Source organism: Ambystoma mexicanum, chromosome 13, assembly GCF_040938575.1.
Source record: "Ambystoma mexicanum isolate Mex_15411 chromosome 13, UKY_AmexF1_1, whole genome shotgun sequence".
NCBI lineage: Eukaryota > Metazoa > Chordata > Amphibia > Caudata > Ambystomatidae > Ambystoma > Ambystoma mexicanum.
The window spans coordinates 160680781-160703551 of record NC_090938.1 but is presented as its reverse complement, the minus strand read 5'-3'; the positions used below and the strand labels follow the sequence as shown (position 1 = coordinate 160703551).

Sequence of the window (22771 nt, the reverse complement as noted above, 5' to 3'; positions counted from 1 at the left end):
TAAAATGTGTGACACTTTCTCTGCCCTCCTATATCCCTCTTCAACCCTCCTTCTGTACACTACCTCTCCCCACCACTTCTATTCTCGACTGTCTCGTCTACGTCTTAGCACCCTTCCTTCACAGCGCCAACACATCTTGTGCTCCTATTGACCCTTTTGCTGGCCAGATGGTCCAAGTCTTAATCACTTCCCATGATCTCTCTGAGCTGTTTAACCGCTCTCTCCCCTGTACTCGAACATGCCTTCTTCAAATCTGTAACTGTCTTGCCCTTTGGAAGAAACCCCATGCTGACTCAATGGTCCCAGCAAGCTATTCCCCAGTTCCTCTCCTTTCTCATTATTCCAAAGTTCTTCACAGGTGATCTTCAACCGTATCACTAAGTACTGTGAGAATAGTGGCCTTGAAGATCCACTTTGATCTGTCTTCTGTAGTAAACCCTCCACCCATGCATGTCTCAAACATTCTCTCTAATGCTCACCACTTGCAAATCTTCTCTTGCCTGGATCAATCACCTCCTACCTAGAAGATTGCAAGTTCCAATAGATTTCAAAGGATCAATCTTCCACCTAGAAAAGAATTGTATCCTAATACCCACCAAATGGACAGACAAATTGATAACTTGGAAAAGGTTTATTGATGATGTTTTTGTAATATGGAGAGGAGAACGCACAGAACTGGATGAATTCCTAAAATACATCAATTCAGCCCATGCAAGGATAACATTTACAATTGAAGTAGGAACACCCAAATTACATTTCTTGGATGTGGAGATAGAGATCAAACCAGAAGGAATTGCAGTATATACCACAAACCTACAGATGTAAATAATACTTAACATTTTCGAAGTCACCACCCAGAACACTTGAGAAACAATTTACCGCATAGTCAATTTCTTCGACTTAAAAGGATTATTTCATCCACGGAAACCCTGAAAGAGGAAAATGCTTTGATGACAAAAAAATATAAAGAAAGAGGCTATCCAGAATCCACCATCAAGAAAGCAGAGGAAAAGACACAGAAGCTGGAAAGAAAACATTTACTGGTTGCTAAAAATAAATCTAAGGAAATTCCATTTCTGTACGCATTAAGATACTCAGCCCAAAGTCATCACATAACACGGATGATTAAGAAAAATTGGAGGATCATTGAACTAGACCCACAACTAAAAAGATTATTTCCTGAAGAACCCATAATTGCTTATAAGAGGGGGCGGAACTTTAGGGACCAACTTGTGAAAGCAGAAAGACCCAGACTGGACAGTCAACAGACTTTGACGAAGAAAAAAGCAGGCACCTTTGCATGCCTCAGTGGGGCGCACTTGCAACAACATAATGAAGGGAAATTATGTGAGACACCCAAACAATGGAAACAAAATTCCATTACATGACTTTGCAACATGCAATACTAAATCTGTCACCTACGGTCTAAGTTGCCCCTGTGGGATCTATTACGTGGGACAAACCCAAAGAAAGGCGAAAGAACGCTGGAAAGAACACAAGAGCAACATTAGGACCAATTAACGTACACTCACCAGTTGCTAGACATTTTGCAATGGAAAAAAAAGCATAGCACAACTAACTAAAAGTTATAATACTCGAAATTGTGAAGAAATCACAGAGAGGAGGCAATCATGGGAAACTGATGAATCAGAGGGAAATCTTTTGGATCGACAAACTGAACAGTCACGTACCAAATGGAATGAATGAGGAGTATAGTCTGTCCTTCTTTCTTTAAAACAGACACAAAACAGAATTGCAACAAACTAATTAGACATAAATGGGATGTCAATTAAGCATGAGGATTAGATCTTCAGTAAGAGATCATCAATACAAGTCAATCCTCTTACCCTTGACTAAACTTTAGATACTGTTCCTCTTTAAATACTGTTACTCTTTCTGAGAAAAAATTTAGATACTGTTCGTCTTTCTGAACATCATGAATTGATAAGATGTGCCAAGATTCTGTGTACTTTTTTGGATATTGTTCCTCTATTTTTACCACCACAAATGAGAATTAAAGTGACTTAAAAGACTTAGGATTGTATAGCCACATCAAGCCGACAATGTGAGCATGTTACCATCATCAAAATATATTGAAATGCTTCCATTATGAATTCTCTTAGACTACCTGACTGTTCAAATTAGATGAGCACTACGATTTTGCACACCACTATTTTTCGCGTAACAACGCTATTAGAATTGAGTCCTAAACAGTAATTTTTAAAAAGAGCACTTGATATTTTACCTATTCTTCTCATAGTTGGCTTAATGAGTAACCTGGGACATACAACATAGGCTTCCCAATAATGGAACGTAGGCGTCACGCGCGGTTGTCATTACGACACACGCGAACGCTATGAGACCATGACGTCATCACGCCATGACGTGATGACGTAACAATATAAACAACAGCCATTTTGCCGTCGGAATACCAGCATCGTGAGGTGCAGAGCGGCTTCCCCTGAGGATACACAAAGATCAAGTGGGAGAGGTGAGTTAGGAAGGACCTACTTAGGCCCACTTGCTGCACCATAGCTAAGAAGTTTATTAAAAACTTTAAGAACTCTACCTAAATGGATTTTTAATCCCCATTAGATACACACCTAGGAGTGACTCTTTTTGAACTAAGAACATCAGCAGCCGCTGATCATACCCATTTGGAAGTGGGTAAGTGTTAACATCTAATACTTTAACTCCCAACTTACTAACTTAATGGGTACAGCCACAACTTAAAAATGTAAATATACGTCATAGGGGCAGCTCCTGAGCATTTGGGGATCGTCTGTGATTGCAGTCCTTACCCACCCGACCTGGAACTAGACTATAACATCTACTTAAATAGGACTGGCAAGCCTTTGTAGACTCCAAGGTAATTGAATTTTTCTTTAATACCATCAGACTATGCATGAATAGAACCTATCCTCTTGTCTCTTGCTATAAGAGACATACTCATTTCCTTATTTTAAACAGTTAGCTTATTTTTTAGATGACTTACCAATTAAAGATAATTGACATGCTTTGTTAATAAACATTAAACTTTTGATATAAGTGAATATCCATATGATCACTAGTGTGAGGTTGATTATGGTAACATGACAGAGTAGTATCTATACAGAATCTATAATCTAATTATAGCATTATATGTTATAGGTGATTGCTGAAGAAAAATCAAATGAAAGAATCAGCGAAAGTGGGTGTGGGTGAACATCTCCTGAAGAGGGGGATCAATCTAAACCCCGAAACGCGTCGAGAAAAAGTTTTCATGTTACTGACTTTTGTTTACCCACAAGGACCAATAGGGCCATAAGATAGCTGCATTTGTTCTAGTATGCTTAAAACACATAAGTGAATGTTTTGTTACACTGAAGTCAAATGAAAAAATGTGAGTTATAGTAACAATTTGTTTGAATACAGAATCTTTTTACTAAAAACTGGTTTTCCAAGTTATTATTTTCAATTACTACTGTAGAAATAACTAATATTGATTGTGTATGCAATAGAAAGGGTGTGCAGGGGACGGGATAGTTCCATAAGTTTATGGACATCTGTTGGTTTCGCAATCTTCTGACAATGCCTCTCCCTGTTGTCCCCTAAGGATCAGTGTTTGGACCTCTGCTCTTCACCTTCTATACCTCTGTACAATGAAGACTTATCACATCCTTTTGCTTTACTATCACTGTTTTGCTTAGGCACAAATGGTTTTTGCCTTAATACCATCCTTCTCAGAACATATTACGAACTGTTTCATTGCAATTAGTTACTGGATGGCTCTCTGCTGCCTCATGCAGAACTCTTCAAAAACAAAGGCCTCTTCCCCCAGCTTCCAATGCCATCCTTGTGCTCGCTTCCTCCTATTTCCATCTTGTCTGACTTTCCTGCTCCCTCACCCAAGGTTTGCAAGCTTGGGGTCCACTTTTATAGCAACCATGTATCTACCTCTGCTGCTTGTATTAATCTCCTCATCATGCCCTTTTCTTACAAAACACCCCACACAAACCTCTAATCTCCACTCTTGTGCTCAGCAAACTGGGCTACTGCTCAAGCATACTCCTTGGTCTTCCTCTCTTTACGCAAGGTTCTCAACTTTGCTACCCGCACTCTCTACAGCCTCCCCAGATCCTCGCCAGTTCTACCTACTGGCGACATGCTGGTTGGCTCCCCATGCACAACTGTTTCCTTCTCCTAGTCTACAAAGCTATCAGTGGATTTGTCAGTACTTGTCTAATTATACCTCATTTTACTCAACCTATCATTCCTGCCAGTCCTCCTCTGCCCTCAAGCTCGCCATCCCATACCCTTCCTGTGCCTCCTCTCCCTCTTTCTACCTACTGACCCCACTCTACTGGACTTCCTGCCCATAACCACCCAAGCCAGCCCATCTGTGCATCTCTTTAAAGCTCTGCTTAAACGTCACTTACTTGCTAAAGAGGGAGCTCCCCCTGCCCTCTACCCTATCCTCCTTACTTGGCCACACCGCTACCCCCAGTGACGCTTAATAATGTCACTCTGGATATTTAATTCATACTCCTCTTTCATTTGAAGCACTCGCCCTTTAGGCTGTTGTACCCTGCTGTTGTAAGTTACCCCGTTTCCTATATATACACACCTTTTTGTTTTGTCTGTGGGCGATTTCCTAATTTTTTGACACCCTCAAACTGGCACACTACTTGTTCTCAGCATTATGTTGTTGTACAGGCACCCTGGCTGCGCATTCTTCACCATCTTTAAATGTGTTATTGTAAGTCATTTGTGATCGAAATTATCTTGCATTGATGGCATGGTAAGGTATTGGTTTAGATCTCAGTGGGCATGGAGCTTGAACACCTCACACCCTCCAGAAATGTTTCCTGGAGAAGAAAATAGTGTGTTTCTTTGCAGATATGGTTTAACCTTGATGAAAATGAAGCGTTTGTTTTTTTTAATTTATCAATGTGTGTTACCATACTGGGTTTTATTTGGGTAACTGCTGCCCTTTTAGTGGCCTTTTGGCGCTTGGGAGTGCAAGAGAAGTGGTTGACTTTGGTTAGAAGAAGTGAAGGGGGCAGTGCAAGATTACTTCGCTATTGTGGTGTTACATGAAGATAGTAAGAAATGGGCTCTCTTTGCCGGCGATCGCCAAGGCGTTTTGATATGTAGACCATTGAGGTGTGGCATTTTGTTGCCTGAGGAGGACGTTCTTCTACGTATTTGGTTGTTGTGTATTAAAATGTTTGTGCATGATGGTTATGTGGTGATCTATAGGCTAGTGGTTTTTCATTTTGGGCACGTATGTGTTCGGTGAGCTGTCTGTGATGTCACAACTATCCTTAGTGGTGGGTCTGGTTGTTGTTTGGTGTTGAATCGTAGGTGGGAGTGGTGATGTCCCTTGTATCCTATTGAAGTGATAAGGGTAGACACAATTTCCTCTGTCACATCTCAAAAGTCTGCTGTTAAACCTTCTTTAACCGTCTCAGAGGAGTACACATTTTCCTTTAATGTAGGTACTTTGAAAGCCTGTAATGAACAGCTACCATAAGGCATAATCTCACTTCCCCTTGATTGTAAGCATATGCAGGCAGCAAGGACAATTCTCTGTGCCTATCGATGTAGCCCTTTCAGCTACCACAAGAGTAACTAATTGTGTGACGACTTTAATGACCGCAATGGATCACTAGTTATTGCCTTTATGGACAGTTTGCTGTTTAAATGGCCAGAGGTATGCAGATGAAATGGAAGGCTCTGAAAGCTCAAGGAGGTGGTCGCAAGGCTGGTAAAGGTGAGTTTGGGACTCTAACACAGTGGGAAGAAAGCAAGAACATACATGGAATTGTACTAATGGTTGGAAGGATAGTATACTCTGTCTACAGAAGGGAAAGCTAAAGCCAGAATTGCGGTTCTGCAAACAAAGAGCATTGGAAGGTAGTAGCAAGTCCACACAGTAAGTTACTGAACCAAGTCTGTATGACTCGCTACGTCTTGGAATGCCCATCCAACCAGCTCTTTGTTGCAGTTGTTGGTGCGAAGGAACAGGTCTGCACCCCAGGGTCATGGACCCATTATAGCTCTGAAAAGAACATCCAGGTTGTTCTTATTCAACGCAGTACTTGGCTAGAGGAAGCCCTCGTTGCCAACTATGGTCTGGGACCACAAGGAACTAATCCCATGTCTTACCAAGATGAGAACTGTCTTTTGTCCATGGGAAGGATGTCATTCCTCAAGACCAAGGACACATATCCTTTTTATTTAGTTAGCTTAGTGTGGAAGGGACAGAGTTAGTTTTTTTACACAACATTTGCATAGGACATTCTCACACTAGGTATTTCAGTTCTGTCAGGGAACCCCATCTCATAGTTTGAGCAAGATAGGGATTTCTTTTCGTTTTTGCTCTTGAATAAAAGGTTGGAGCAAAGTCTATGACCCTCTCCGTGTCAGTGTTTTACTTCTTCACCCTTATCGGTGTTTTAGTCATGCTGAATCTGATGGGGCATTCTTACTCGAAATGTGAGCCACCCATACTTTTGTGGGTTCTGTGATGATGTCCCCTGCCTATCCATTGAGGTGATGGTCGGGGTGGCCACTTGTGAGGTTGGCACCAAGGACAGGCTGGGGTGGATCCCTGGGCCATCCTGCCATACTCTAGCCAGGAGACGAGGGCTTGTCTTATTAAGGCACAAAATATTGATATCCTTGACTTTGGAAACTCTGGAATCCAGGGTTGTCCAAACTACACAAAAACAAATTATGAAGGGGAAAGCCCCAGCCTTGGTAGTCCAGAGAAGCTAGATAACGACAATGGTGTCCTTGAATGTTAAAATGTAGTGAAATATGTACAAAAATCAGAACCGGTGCATGATGGGACTCGCTCTTTCTCCATAGGAGACACGTGAGTGGGCAGATGAGTGGAGAGTGTTCTTATGCCGAAGTGTCCGTCTAGACCTGCATAGTAGCCTGATCCAATGTGGCAACCTCCAGTTAACTTGCCCTGAGATACCAGGTTGGGTGGAGCCAAAGCCTCTGAAGTAGCCAGAGCCGAGAGATCCGGAGGGGGGGGGGGTGGGAGAGGTGGAATCCTGGAACCTATACAAGGGGGAAATAATTTAGAAGCTGTTGCATGTTTATAGGATGGTTTTGGCCAGCGGAGAGGGGAGATGGCAAAGGGAGGGGCGAGGGAGTGGAAATGATGAGGGTGGAAGGAGAGAAAAGGAGATGGGGTGGACATTCAGACAGAGAATTGAGGAGGTAGAACATCATGAGGGGAATTGACAAGAGAAGACGGAAGAGGACCGAAGAGGGGAGTATTGGTACAAGAGTGAGAGGGAGGAAAGGAATAGTGGAAAAATGTATTTAGGGAGTTTTGAATGCTTGGAGTAGGGTGATACCTGGATTTCTAGTGTGCCTGGGTGGGTGCAGGAACGAGCATGTGGTGAAATGTTGAGGCACTGCACATGGGAGTTACCTTTGGGTAGGATCACTTGATGGCATGTTGTGGATGAGAATGGGATGATGGGTATTCGTGCCAGGGCTCTCAGAAAGCAAAGGCCCCTGAGGCTTGCCAGTGGAAACTATAAAATGACCTGCTTTCTTGAGAATGTGGGGCTTTGTGACCCTACAGCTCCAGTCCAGCACCTTTCCGCTGGTGAGCATCTTTCTGTAGCTGAGAGAATGGGAGAGGGGGCCACGCATGTACTGAGCGCACACTCTGCCAAGTTGGAAGACCAAGACAACCATTCTATGTAGAGGGTGTACGTGATGAGCCAGTCCTGGCTGTATACATTGCTTACTAGAAGATGTACACCCGTACATTTAATGGGGGAGAGGGAATGGAACTAAAAGTTCCAGGATTCAATGTGCAACACAGAACTGCCTGAAGGCATTACACGTGATGCAGGACCACCTGCTAGCTATCTGCAAAGACCTTACGATTTCTATGGTATCTAACGGAAATAATAATAATAATTGCAGCAAATAGACCAGCGGGAAAAGTAAACTTGCGTCATTCCAGATCTTGCCGAGTGTCATGTAAAGCATTTCTGGAAAAGATTTGCTGGCAAACCAACACTAGTCTTGTATTTTGTCGAATACAGGAATGGTCCTCCTGAAGCAGTCTCTTATGGAATTTATATTCATCGCATCCAGTGCACTTTAACGATAGAAATCCTCACCCAGTTAAGAATAATAGACCCAGGTAGGGTTCATTGCTGTGGGGAACCCCCCCCCCCGCCCCCCGCACTACCCCCATATTAATGTGTGGATCCCAAAGCACTAAGTTTGATATAGTCATTAACCCTACAGCGTATGCTGATCAGAGGCCCTAGTTTATTTGCTTGTATAGCGTGCTGAACCCGGAGGTATCTGGGCACTTTTACTTGCATGCGCAACAATTGTTGCAAGGAAACTGGTAATGTTGTTGTTATTACCAGGACAGGTGAAGTCAAATGGTGGCGGAGAAAGTGCAGTGCCAAACGTATAGGTACTTGACTTGTCTTGCAGATCAAGTCGCATATTTACAATAAACGTATGATTTAGCCAGCAGATATATATACATTGTTTTTATCTGTTGCCAATGACTTCTGAGGATATACCTTCGGGACGGTCGCCTAGTGTTACATATCTAGACTATAGTCCTTGTGGTCTCATGGTTTAGGTAATAGTCAAAAATGCGATGTGTCATTAATTGGACTGGGGAAAGAGCCAAAATGTTACTTTATTCCGGAAGGACGTTCCTACTTTAACAGTCTTAGGACAGGGTGGTGTGACCTAGCAGACGCCGCACCTGAACATCCAGACAAAGGATGCATTTGTGGTAACTTGCCACCCAGACCCAGTGAACTTCTCCTACGCTTTCAAGCATTTGTAAATTGTTCTGTTCCATAAACTAGCATGCCACCACCTATAGATTGTTTTGCTTCAATAGATTGACTGCCAAAGGTCGTACATTGGCTGCACTCGTGGATTTTTTTCCTGTGCCGTCTGAGATAACCCAGTGCCATGCATAATTTCGGTTCATCAAATGATTTTTACTTCACCCGGAGGTTCCCTAGGTTCGACTGCACCCTATGCAACAGGATTAATTAGATTTACCTCCATATACTTTTGGTTACCTACCGAGTATACCAACAGCAACCACAGGCTGGCATGGACCAGTACAGATGGCAGAAAAGAACAGCAGGAAAAGCTTGAGTAGTAAATCTTCCCGACTGTAGAATCAAAAGTAACCGAGCCTTGTGGAAGAAGCCGCCCAACCCATTTACAAGAAACATCTACACTTGAGAGCCAGGACATGCTGACAGAGCACATACCATGCACATCTCTAAATACCTCTAGGACGCCAGCAACATTCGGAGAAGTTGTACATCAGTCATGCCTTACCCACTCCAAAGAATGGGGAACAGAGCGAAAAGACATTCTGACCGTTAACACTAATTAAACACAGGCCGTCAAGTCAGAAACACAGCAACCAAAACTCAGCAAATTGGAAACCCACTACCCAAGACAATTCTCACACTATTATGGATATGGGAGTGCAAGACCTCTCGCAGCCATAGAATATATACTTGTCAAATTCTGGTAGTTCTCTGGCAAGCACCCTTTTCATCGAAAACAGGAGTTGTCATCATCCCTTCTCTCCCAGCACCCATGGACACAGGGCTTCAAGAGCTTCTCAAGAGTAGTCACCAGGTGGTGGGAAGGAAACGGAAACATACGGAAACTATCCATGACCAAGAAATACGCCAGTCCAGGACTCCTTCCATACCACCCTACTAAAGTACTCTCCTCTTCCCACATTTTACGACGTACACCAATCCCAATGCGCACTGTAGCCTAATGCCCGCTATCAACCACACCACCACAGTAGAGCCCAATGAGTGCACTATCTATGACTACAAAACATCTACTTCTTAACACATAACCTACCTTTCTTCTAGACCAACGTCTCTCCTTGTAGCTATTCAAACTGAGTTTCCCCTTCTGAATATACATATACCCAAGTGTTGCTACTGTAAACCTCCTACATAACTTACCAGCGCTTACACATCTTGTAATTCCGCCCTATCAAGAAGAAACAGGAAGATAGCCGGGGAGGCTGGGTTTCTCGGAATGTAACCAAAGGAAGAGGTTTAGGCAACAGAAGTTAACAAACAAAAATGACGTCCTTTAAATGATTGACTGAAGGAAGACTATATAACTTTTCTTAACCATGGAGGTCTTCACTTCTAAAGCACCAGGCTTAAGGTTCAGTACAACCACTTGCTCACCCCCGTTGCTCATAGTAGTTGAACGCAAAAGTGCAGAAGAGTGCAAAAATGTGTATCCCTTCTCCACAGGATTGCCTCTAAGAGTAGGATGGGGGGGGCATATACTGGGCCCAATGGGTATATTCCCAACATCAGAATGGAGAGATTCCATATTAAACATCAGGGCGAGGGGATAATTAAAGTGCACATCTATTTTAAATGCTCAAAAATACCAGGGTCCATTTCTAATCTAAATCCAAAGTACCTGGGCTTCAGGACCCAGGAGAATCTCGTTCCAGTCAGTCTCGCAGTGGTTTATAGTGCTCCAGCTTGCTTCTTTGTCTAGGCCCTTGCCTTTCTCGGCACCTCTCTTGAGGTCTTGGTCGTCATCTGTTTCTTTGGGTTGGACTTGCCTCACTCCCTGGATAATGGGATGTCCTTGAATATGCTACCTGGTTCAAGACCATGATTTTCCCTCTTGCCTTGGCCTTGTCTCTTCTGTTCCTTGGCCAATACCTGTATAGTACCCCTTCTGCCCTAGGAATTTCCCTTGACTGCTGCAAATAGGCACACTACCCCCATGGTAATTATGGGCAGGATGTTCTTGTCCCCCCGCCCCCCAGGTTTGTAAAGATTTGCATGATTCTTCAACTTTGGATGGTGACCTTGCAGCTGCCTTTACAGTCTGGACTAGAGTCCCACCTGGCTTCATCTGATGTGCCCCTGCCAGCCTTGGCCCAGGTTCTCAATACTTCTCCAAATCTAGCTGGGCCTTGCATGGATTTTGGGTCATCTTTCCAGCCACATCATTGTGTCTCTCATGGTCGCGTGTGCGTTTTCTGCACACTGCCAACACAGCGTCTTGCTTACTAATATTTGAACTGAAAGGAGGTTTTGTCAAGTGCTCTAATACTTGTAGGTCTCACATTGCTGGAGACTGAGGAATGGACTGTCGGGGGAGCTAATTAACAGCAGAACAGCCATGTTCCAGGGTCTTGTAAAACTGCAGATGGCACTCGATACTTCTAATGGCAAACTGGAGAGAATTCCACATGGAAAGAGATGCCAAAGAAATTGGCCTTCCACACATTCTCTTCCGGGCATATCAGGACTCTGGAGCATACGGGCTGAGCTAAACTAGAGCATGTGGAGGGAACACCTGCTTTAGCCTCTCCAAGGAGATCAAGGGACTGTCTCAAAGATCCCTGTGGTTAACAAAATATCTTACTCACTGGAAGCTAAAAGAGGTGTCTAAGGACTGGCCATATGTGATCCCTTCTCTCGTGCCAGTCATCAGTCTTGCTGCAACATTATTCAGTGTCTGGATGCGACCGATCAGTTAAGCCGGCAGGCCTATAGAGAGTCAATTACTCCAGTCCAGGGTGCGGACGACTCTTGGGGCATGACAGTTTGACCGGACAAGCTGTGCCCTTGGCTGTCCCAATTTCACATTGGTAAGTAAGTCCCTAACCCTGAACTACAAGTTAAAGCAATAGTTAGAAACTGCTTCTTTCATAAGATCATCCTGTACCTCACAGAACTATGTGCAATGTGGCGCTAACCGAAGGATGTGTCTCCTTTCCTCATCTTCTCTGCCAAACAACCTCTCGAGCTATGGAGTTGGTACATAGATGGTATTCCCTGTTCATCTGCTGTTTGGCTCCGATTCCCACTGTCTAGCCCAGGGAGATGCCCTGCGTGCAGGAGCAGGTAATGGACGGACTAGGAAAAACAGCATTTAGCATGCTCCGAGCAGCTGTCCCATGCAGAGGAGCTACGATTTGGAGACCAGAAAGAACAAGACTGCAGCGCCTCCTGCTACTACTCGGCTGCTGGGGAGAGGAAAATGATTAGCCTACTGAGAGCTATACCATAGACCTCGGGCAACGTAAGGCAGTAGGATCTCTTTGCCACAGCTATGCTGGGAGTGTTCCGGGCAATGGCCGGGAACCTTCTAATGCTCCAGGACAGGCGGAGGACCCTTGGATGGTGAGTGATCACTTCATCCAGACAATGGTCCGGGCAAGCGGGATAACAATATTGCTGGCAGAATGTATTGTGCTCAGGCTGGGGGGGGAGGGGGGTGTAGGGGGGCGGTAGGTGATTGCGTTACTGGCAAGGAAGGTGACCTGTGTCCAGGGGAGTTGCTAGGTCTGGAAAAGACCCGGGGCTAAGCTGATGTCTGAACTGTTGGGACTGGGGGCTAGCTAGTCTTTTGGCTGTAGGTCCTGAGATTCTATCCGGGGCTACAACCAAAAGATCAGGGGCTATAGCCCCCTTAGCCCCCCCCTAGCAACGCCCCTGCCTGTGTCCCAGGTAGGGATGATTTCTGGAGCAAGTGGAAGCAATGGAGCAGCCGAGTGCTCTCTGTGATCTATCCCTGGGATGATCAATGTGTTCAAGAGAGCTGCATGTTAGAACCCCGACACTGTAACTACACTAAGGAGCATGCTCCTTGCTTATCCCCCTATCTTTCTGGGTCTGAACCTGCAAAAAAAGGAGCAAGCTAGGTGGTATATACCTGGGCTGTTGGCAGTGAAGATATGTATCCTAGCATGGAGTTGCGCCATGTGAAATATAGTACTGGACACTTTTTTCATGCAATCCATTTTGTCCTGGCTGCATTCCCTAGGCCGTGAGGCATTAGTTGTGTGTTTCAGAAGAGGTTGGGGGTGGAGAGGAGGTGCACAAGGCTGAGTTAAGTCTTATTAGCACATGAGATTATTATTGACCTCTTAGCCAATCAGAATGCTTACAGTGCAGTCAATAACTACTGGCATTGACCGCATTGTGAGCATGCTGTCCTGAGAAGCTGACGGGGACACAACAATGCAATTTCCAGGCACAATTCTTTTCAACAAGACACTGGCAGAACCTTTTTTTTTTTAGGGTGGGTGTGGGGAAGGGTGGCTGCAGAATGTCGTTTAACACACAAAAGAGAAAGCCAACACATTTGAAAATGCTTTCCCATTCTTATAGAGAAAACATTTACTTTTACATGACATCTAATGCAGGCTCATATTAAACCTGTTACAGTTCAATGAAGTAGCAACTAGAATGCTTAACTTACGAAGACAACCAACTTATGAAAACAAAGTATTTAAATAATAATATATAAAACCACATTTAATTTACTAACTGAATTTGTCAATTTACTTTACTTACTCTTAAATGTACGTTTTACTTTACAACCAAACTTAAACGTGTATTGTTACTACCACCATGTGCTAATACGCTTATAGACCTTGTGAGGTGTAATTGTTGCTTGGGATAATGACCCTTCCCCAACGTTTGACCCTTGGCTTGGCCTCAGCTGTAGTTTGGTGGTGGGTTATTATCCCACAATAATGAACTCTCCCTCAGTCTATAAGGCTTCATTAACGACTGAGAAACGTGTAACTGACCCTTTATTTTGGTACTGCCCCTACACTGCTATGTTAGCAAGTCAGGCAAGTCTCCATTTATATTGAGCAAACACCCTCTGCATTATCCCTTCCCCAAACTGTATCTACAGACGTCTAGAAAGGTGTTGAACCTTATTATATGTCTCCAGTGTTCTCTTGGTCAGACCTGGCAGTCCTTGCTCTATTTCTCACAAGATAGACTGCATAATCAGCTATGTTTACCTAGCCCACCCACCTTACCTGCTGGGATGTCCATGAAATTGAGCACAGTTCATTAATCTTTTATAACGCGCTTAATACCTGCGACCAGTCTCTAATCGCGGGACCAGGGTCCAAACCTGTGTTGCTCTGCATTGTCTTGCGTCCCCAGATAAACTCCTTGCCCCTTAGCTATCCTCCTGTCCCCACTGCAGTGGTGAGACTGAAAAGATGAGGCCACACCACCCACTGCACTCCAGAAACTTTACTGTTTTCCAGTGAAATTTCATGATCCACTTCAAAACTCTTTGCCTCACCCACTAGCCTTCCATAGTGTTTGAACCAATACCACAATAGATAGTTCCTCCTACATGTGTCTCACGGGAAGTTTCAAACCTGCAATGCAGTTTTGGATAAAGTCCATGGGTTCTCTAGCAATCAACAAGGAAGGTCTTCCGTCCTAGCAACCGACCTAAGGAACTCTATACCAGGTGGCTCGGCACACTGGAAGGCTAAATGCCTTTCAGGAAATGCCAAAAAACCTGCCTGTTTACCAGGTTCCAATAAAGGAAGGAGCGCTGGTACTCTCGTTCCGGAAGCTGGACCCAATCTGGTTGGTCTCTGCCACATGCCCAACACGGTAGCTTAGGACACTAAGTGATTAATTCACAGAAGTGATTTATAATGGCAAAACCCCATTGGAAAACGTTCTGTGAATTCGGGCCTAAGACTCTTCCTTGAGTAGAAGACTTGGATCGGCCAACGAAAACTAGAATGCACTTGAAGGACCCCCCTCTACTTTCACTAGAATAAACCAAGGACAGCTTGGACTCTATAATCATTTAATTATCCACTGTCCCGTCGGGATACCAACAATGTCAATTCCCCACAAACCTACTTTCCATATTTCTTTCCACCTTCCGAGTGCACAGATGGCCAGCGTAATGCCGGATAGCACCTCTCAAGCACACCCACCGAGAAGACCTAAACTCTACATAGCTGCACCACTATAGACCACCAAAGAAAACTCCCCAAGTCCCTCCCGCATTCTAGGCTAACATTGTTGGCAGGGACTCGGGCATGATATTGACATCTGGGTGTCCGTCTGGGTAAAAACACCCCAAGTGCTCCAGGGGCCACAATGATGCATCCTGGCATCCAGGAAGTGTTCTCCTGATCTGCACTCCTCAGCACCTTGAGGATTTGCACCTTTCCTCTCCCTCTCCCGCTAACCCTCCTGCCTCACCTCGCCAGGCTCCAAGATGCCATCAGAATGACGTCAATCATGCTATATAAGGCGACTGCATTACATTACACATTTTCATGAAAAGTGGGAAATTGTAATCCTGTTACTCGTTCAATTCCATACACATAGTTCCTGATCACAACGGCTTCCATCACTTAGCCTTGTTACTTGTTTTGCTAATCCTATTTTGCTCCACTTATTAAGCTTCATTTTCTTAATAATGGGCCACAAACTTATATTCTTTTGTTTACCCGTGTGATAGTGGTATTTGAGCCATGTCTAATGACCACATAGGGCTCTTTGGTTCGAGTTAATTAATAACTTTGAAATCCTAACCCTGATTAGAAGTTACATATCCATTTTCAGTCTTGCCTATACGCCTCTTCTAAAATCTCACAAGCATGACTGTTGTTCCTAAAAGTCATCCCCCCTGTTATATTGCAAGCGTGTTCTCGCGAAAGCCTGATTATTCCTTCTCACAGCTGCCTGCTCACATATGCCATAGAAAAATAGAAAAGAAAAACATACCCAAATGTGTGTGAATGCTGCAAGGGAAAACTATTGGCTTGACAATCGGGCACATGGTTTGTAGATTTGAGATTTTGAGTTTAGTGGTTTCCATGGGGCCTCCATCAAAATATCTTCCTGATTAGAAACCATTTACGGATCTAAAGTAGGTTATCCGCTCTTCTATTGTATGAGTGAGTCAAGGTACCTTTGAGAACTGGGCAAACTGGCTGGAGGTCGTCGAGTTCCTTAAGGAAGGCTCTGCGTCAGAAGTGGACTACCACTAAAGAATTGCAAAAACTGAGTCTAGGAGGAGCTTGAACTGCTGGTGCAGAAGATTTGCACACCTGATGACATCTGCTGCCTCCTTCAGATTTTCTGGTGAGATGCCAGCCATGACGGGCAGTCTGTCTCTCCCTAGACGCTATTTGATACTACGCCGTCTGAGCAACAGCAGCTGGCCTTTTACAGTGAATTCCTGGCATAGTGGGTGAACTGCTGGTCACCCTTAATGACATAAGGGGCGCTCGTGCTACATAACTGTTTGTCCCCTTCCTAAAAAGACACTAATCGATGACTGTTAACTCTTGCCAGCTTCCCATTCACTGATTGCGATCTCCAGGTTGGAGTGATTCGGGACATGATCTGATTGGAAATCAAGGGTCTCCTCTCGATGAATAGGGGTGGGCATTCGGACAAAGAGTGTACAGTTGACGGGTCGCTTCTTTGCCCCCATCGTGGCCATGAGTGTATTTCAGTGAAAGAAATTCGGGATAACCTCATAGACCCATACATGACTGCCTGCCGATGGCCATTTTTGTGATCATGAGCTGTCCTAGCCTGATGCATTTTGTTTCGAATGCTGACTGAATATAGAGTGAATGTCCAGGAGGAGAACCTTCAGTTTACCTAGCGATCAGGCATTGAATCTAGGAAATAAATTCCAAGCATGCTACCCAGAATCCATGCTCCTCAGCTTCTGCATGTGCACCGGCTGAAGAGGTGGGGAGGAGAGGCGGCCACAGGAGTGGTAAGGTGTGCACCCCTCACCTTGCTTCTTGGTTCCTGCTCTAGAGTGTCTGATGTGTGGAATGTAAATGAAGAGGCGGGGGGTCTTGTCTGCCGATGTTAATCCGTGTTCTGGCTGGGCTGGGTCACAAAAGCCCCTAGTTTGTCATCTGAGCGACAGCTCCTCCTTCCAGTACCGGTGCCAACCATGGCTGCTTAACACATGGACCGGGTGCATTCTAGCAGCCCAAAGCATAGAAGGACACCCCGGGGAAATAAGGGGTAGGGTCTGATAGTGGTGCTTCCCCTATCCAATGCACCATTTATGAAACTGATGGGGTTTTCTTGAATCCCATACATTCCTTGTGTTGCTGCACATTGGATCTCATTCTTGATAGTGTTTCTCCAGATGTGTTGAACTATGACTCCCATGATCCCTCACCTTTGACTATGCTGGCTAAGGATGATTGGATTTGAAGCCTGAGTATCTTGAGGACCTGTGCTATGAGAGTCTATTGAAGATGCCACACTCTTTATTTAACTTGGATGTAGCCTTCAACTGTGTGCTCATTGTTGGAGACCTTATTGCAGTATTGAAACCCGCCATGCACATCTGGAAGAAATGAGTGCCCAGAAGTGCAGTGTTAATAAAACATCTGAAGAATGAATATGCTTTCTGGCCTTTATTTTCTGTGCTAATCCTATTCTCTGTCGCTATTGGACATCATCGCACACACCCTCCCCTGGCTGCAGGAACATGTGGCTTCAATGAGAACTATTTTTGCAGATAATGCACCAGTCCTTTTTCTATTGCCCAATGATAGCTTTCCACTGACATCTTCAATAGGGCTCCTGGAAGTGGTGCTTGGTAACTGCCTAGTTTCAGCCGGATAAGACATAACTGTGCACGCATCTGACTATGCGTACAAGAGACTGAAACATCACAAAGCATGCACCATGGGGTTATGTCATGTGAATATGCTTTTATGCTCTGCCAAATCACCACTCTAGTAGTTTCAGAGTGCCTAGGCTTGGCCACAGCGTGCCATGATAAGAGTATAGACCAGAGATGGTTGTTCTCAGATTATGCGTTTAGGATGTTGGCATAAAACCCACATGACTGTCAAGTACTGCCATCTCTGAATCCAGCCAGGCACATCCGCCAAGACTGACAAATAGTGTCCATGAAGGATACAAATCGTGTTTATGAATAAGAGGAGGTGCAAAATGTCTGTAAGGAAAGAAGCTTGAAGAGCCCCCCCCACCCCTCCTGCAATCTGGTTTACTTCATTCACGAGGCAATTGATTGTAAACCAAATAAGAAAGCTTGATCCTTTAACTCACTTTTAGCAATTGATCACTTTATTTTAAGAATGGAATAGCCTATATTAATACAGTTAAGGATGTATTTAAACCTACCGATTTCACGATGGTTTCAGAATAAATGTTTTACCTAAGACATCTTCAAAAGCAGACGATGCCGCTAGGATGGAAACTGGGCCCGAGTCCACTGAACTAGACCTCATTTCAGGAATCTGCTTTTGGCTCCTATTCTGGAGCCTCAGCCTAATGTATTTTGAGCAAAGGGAAATTGTCCACTTCAGTAAGTGGATGTCCTTTGGAGACATTGTTTTGTTCTAAAAGGGGAGAATACTTTGTGTATTTATGCTGATGCGGCACTACAACCCATGGGCAACTAATGCTCTTCGCAGGTAGGCATATAAAAGAGCGGTTTCAATCTTATTTCGAAAGGCCAGTATAATATAATGTCCTTATGTGGGGCAATCACCTTGTAGACCATCTATTAGGGTTATTTCACGCAATAGGCTTCTCAGTGGGGAGGGCTTGATAAAGCCTACCACTCACTGATGGAGGGTATTAAATGTTAGAGACATTAATACACTCTGGCTTTGGTGGACCTTTTGTGCCTGCTACCTGCTCTATATGCTAACCCATCAACCCCAATCTGTGTTCTGATCATGGAAGAGAAGTCTGCTCTGTAATGGGTTCATATACACAAGCAATTCAGTCAGGCTCTGAAGCATGATAGGTTGCAAATCCTACAGTGTATAGCTGGTGCATAGACCAGTGAATGTTAGCAGTGCCTCCGAGATAACAGTAGTGCGAAGTTTTGGGTAAAACTTGCAATTAAATATTCTCGCAAATAGTTATCATTTAAAGTTTGTTCACCTGCTCTTGGAGATGGAAAAGTATTTATCTGAAATTCAAGCTATTATGTTTGCTACAAATGTTTCCTTACAACAACCCATGCCCAACGAGCCAAGATATTACCTCTACCTTAAAATATAACTCCATATAAATTGAGGCTTTAATTCAAGAGATTAATTATTTCCGTGAAATTGCCTCACTAGGTCTAGTGAAACAAGCGAACACCGGACCGCACAAAGCAGGCTGGTGCAGGCACTGGTAGAATGAGTCATTTATCTAAGCCAGTATGGGAAATCAAATGGACTGGCGGAAGGAAGTGGCAAAAGTCTAACCTACTAATTAAGAGTGAAAACATGAGAATTCACGGATTACAAATGACTATACAGAATAAGAGCTGAAAGAAGTGGTTCAGTCAAACATGTATCTTGAAATTCTATCAGATACAGTCCACTAAGAGGTTGGCAGTGGAACATTTTAAAAAAATTCAATTTGTAGGCGAATGATGGTATGACAGGGGCGAATTGGTTCCCGATGTTAATTATTTTTGTCCTGATGAAGGCCGAAGATGCAATAAAGGGACGCAAATAGGTGTTCAGCTCCCACAACATTATGGCCGAAACACGGTTGTGTTGACATATTTATGTTATAAAAGAGAGTCTAGTTGTTTTATGAATTAGGAGTTTAAGACCATCTCAGCTGTGCCTGACAGTAATACTTGAAGCACCTGTTTGTCTGCTTAGACCAATGTGTTTGTCAATCTGTGAACATTGGAAATATTTAGTAACAGTCTATTGGATAGTTTAATTGCAGGATATATCTCCCAAGAAAACAAACTGACAGTGATTGTAAACTGTTTGAACCCATCAAGTCACTTTAATACACCCCCCATCATATGAGTAACAGTGTTTTTAATTGTTTTTATAATTTCTGTTTTGTTTTCACCTGCAATTCTATTTTTCTATGTGTGTTGAATGAAGATGATATATTCTTAGGTACTGGTGCAGTGGTAAGAGTGGTGTTTGTAAAATGTGGGAGCAGAACGACAAAACAAAAGGGGTACTCCCGTTAGGAGCATTGTGCGTCCTGTTTGGATTCCCAGTGGAGGGAGTAACCTATCCGGGTCCCCGTATTTCTTTGGCATGGTAAGTTGTTGTACACTAAAACCGCTACATGGTTATGTTTTGAAGTTTTTTACTATGCTAAATCAGTGCCATAATATTGTCAGAGCCCTAGGCTGCTCTGGATTATGGCATATCATTCTCTTCCAAAGGATTTCAGACTGTTCCAGACTGTATTCTACAAAGAAAGGGAAAAGGGGAGAGAGCGGAGGAAGAGAAAGGAGGAGCCAAATAGAAGATGGACAGGCATATACATGATCTAGTGGGAGGGTGAAATTGAGAGGGGTAATGTTTGTTAATAGTTCAACAATGTCTGTAGACATGTAAGACGTTACTAGAGGGCAACCTTGTAATATAGCATTAACCAAGGGCTGGAACGGGTGGTAACACATCGAGTTAAAAACCCAAGCATAACGAGGGCGTTTGATGAAGGACCCGTGACGTTACCATCCATTCCAGCCCTTGGAACAGGTGGTTAACGGTATTAGTATCCCGGGTTTCCAATCCGGTAACCCGAGGTGCTGAGAGCGGTGTATTTTCTTCTGATGAATGGGATGCCACGTAAAGAAATTACTTGAATAAGATGGCCGGCATAGAGCTGGAAGGTGGGGCTCCCTATTTCCATGGTGGCTGGCAAAGGGAGACGGGAGCAAAGCTGCGGTGGCGCCACTGCCACCACTCTCGGGTAAGTGGGGCTGGGGTTCATTTGAACATGAAGTGAAAGCACGGTGCCTCGAAGATGGCACGGCAGGGGAAGCAGCCAACAGGTTCCATGGAACGCAGGCTTAGATCAGTAGTTCGAGTCTGCTATACAAGGAACATGATTGGCTGCTCCCCCGCCCCGGGTGCATATAGAAAATATTAGAAAGTGAAGTATGCTAAGCTAAGGGTGGTGGGTAAAAAAAAAAAAAAAGCTTTGGATACTAGAAGAAGTTCTAGTGTCTAGGGTCTGCTGGCAGAATGGAAGCAATGTGTCTTTAGAGCTCTTCTGAATTTCATTCAATCTACTGCAGTTGGTGATATTACCAGTGGAAAAATACTTGTATTACGGCTGGTTCAGGTTCCAGGAGGCTGTCCCTACTAGCACTCTAGTTGGCTAGCAGATAAGAAAAACCCTGCAAGGTTTTAATAGACTCGACGGAAGAAAACCTATTGCATCGAGCAAATCATCTAGAAACTGATGGGTAGCCAATGCGAGGTATTGACTGTGGCGATATATCCCGAAAGCTTTAAGCAAAGATGAGGTGAGTGCATGGTTTTGTCTTTGCTGTGGACACCTGAGAATGTTGGCTAGAAGCCCAGTGTGGATGCCACCTCTGCAGTAGGCAAGTCACAGCCTGTCCACCTTGAGGTCGAGTGCTACCCTATGTAGAAGACGTTGGCTATCCTAAGGATGGTGAAAGACCAAGTTTGAAGTTTTGTGTGCACAATTGATGTACTTCAACAGGTAGACCAAAATGGAGGATCAACCACCTTGGAAAAGTATTTCAAAGGAAAGAGTATCTCGTGCAAGCTATGATATTCCTCTTTCTTCAAATCAATCGTGGGACAAGAATAAACACTATATATGCTGTCCCGGGGTTCAGCATTTTCAAAACTGTTTGCTGCAAAGATGTACTTAATGTATACATAAATTCAAATGTGATTCTAGCATTGAATTAAGTGGGGATATTTTTGCCACCTAAGACCATTTCCCACCCATGCAATTGAGTTGGAAACTTTTTTAGTTTGGGCTATTAGATGTTGCTTGCAACACCTATAAGCCGAAACTATTGCATTAGAGTACAGATGGGGAGAAATGGCATATGAGGAGGGAGACAGCTTGTAGGTATTGTTTGGTTATTTGCTCACCCATGGACTGTCCATGGCCATGTTAATCCCTTTGGCCTTTCCCACCCATTCCTGCCCCTCCACGCCCCAAACACCACCTCATGGGAACTCTTTGAGCTCACTTTAATGAAGCCTTACCGTCAAACTTTGCACTCAACGTGCCTGCCGCTGTTTTTTTCAAATCAGTCTTCTAAGAGCTAATTACTTAATTGGAATTGTAAACTCACTACTGGTGTAATAAAAATGTCTTACCAGGCCTTCCTTCATCCATTCAATTTATAAGCACTCTGTCTGTCCTTCACTGAAGTCCTGTTCAAAACAAGCATTGGCAAAGCCAACAGGTTTGCCTTGTGTATAAGTATTACGCTTTTGCAAGGCACTAGCATCAGATGCCCAGGTACTTGCACCACTTTGCCCCTTGTACCATCAATGGTCAGTTAATACCACTATGGCTGTGCTTGGCAAATGCCTTTTCTTTTCCATGCCTACACAAAAGCCCAAACTGTTGGCATTGCAAATGCGTGTTTTAAGGGAGACGTTGGCGCCCCAGAGCCAATCTCATATCTACTGTACATGCTGAATGCTTGAGTAAAGCCGAGATGACAGACGGACACAGCTGGCACGGTAACCTTATCTTCTGTGAGCTCTAAGCACCGAGGCTGTGTTGGCAGAATCTCCCTGCAGCTTTGGACTTGGTGATACAGCAAACTTTGCCCATCAACCTCTTCGGCAGCGCGCCCACACGTGTGTTCTTGCCGAACATGACCCTCAACTTCTACTTCATAGCTATAATAATAATAATAATAATTTGGCATTTATATAGCGCAACGAACACTCAGGTATCTGAGCGCTGCTTATTATTACCCACGGTGTGTGATTCTCATTTATCGACCTCGGAAGGATGAAAGGCTGAGTTTGGCCCTGCCGGGATTCGAACCTGCGTCCGCAGGCTCAGCACAGATGTCAAAGCGAGCGCTCTACTCGCTGTGCTGTCGGACCGGCAGTCCGATAGCTATCCCCTTAAGTACCAACAATGTAGGATGTTGCGGACTCAAAATATTCTACTTGAGCTTATTT

At 44.1% G+C, this 22771-nt stretch overlaps 1 protein-coding gene across 1 annotated transcript in view; it reads right to left on the bottom strand.

Moving 5' to 3' along the window:
* APOBEC2 (apolipoprotein B mRNA editing enzyme catalytic subunit 2) overlaps positions 1–22771 on the bottom strand; it is a 46416-nt gene that overhangs the window by 9766 nt on the left and 13879 nt on the right. The window lies entirely within an intron of this gene.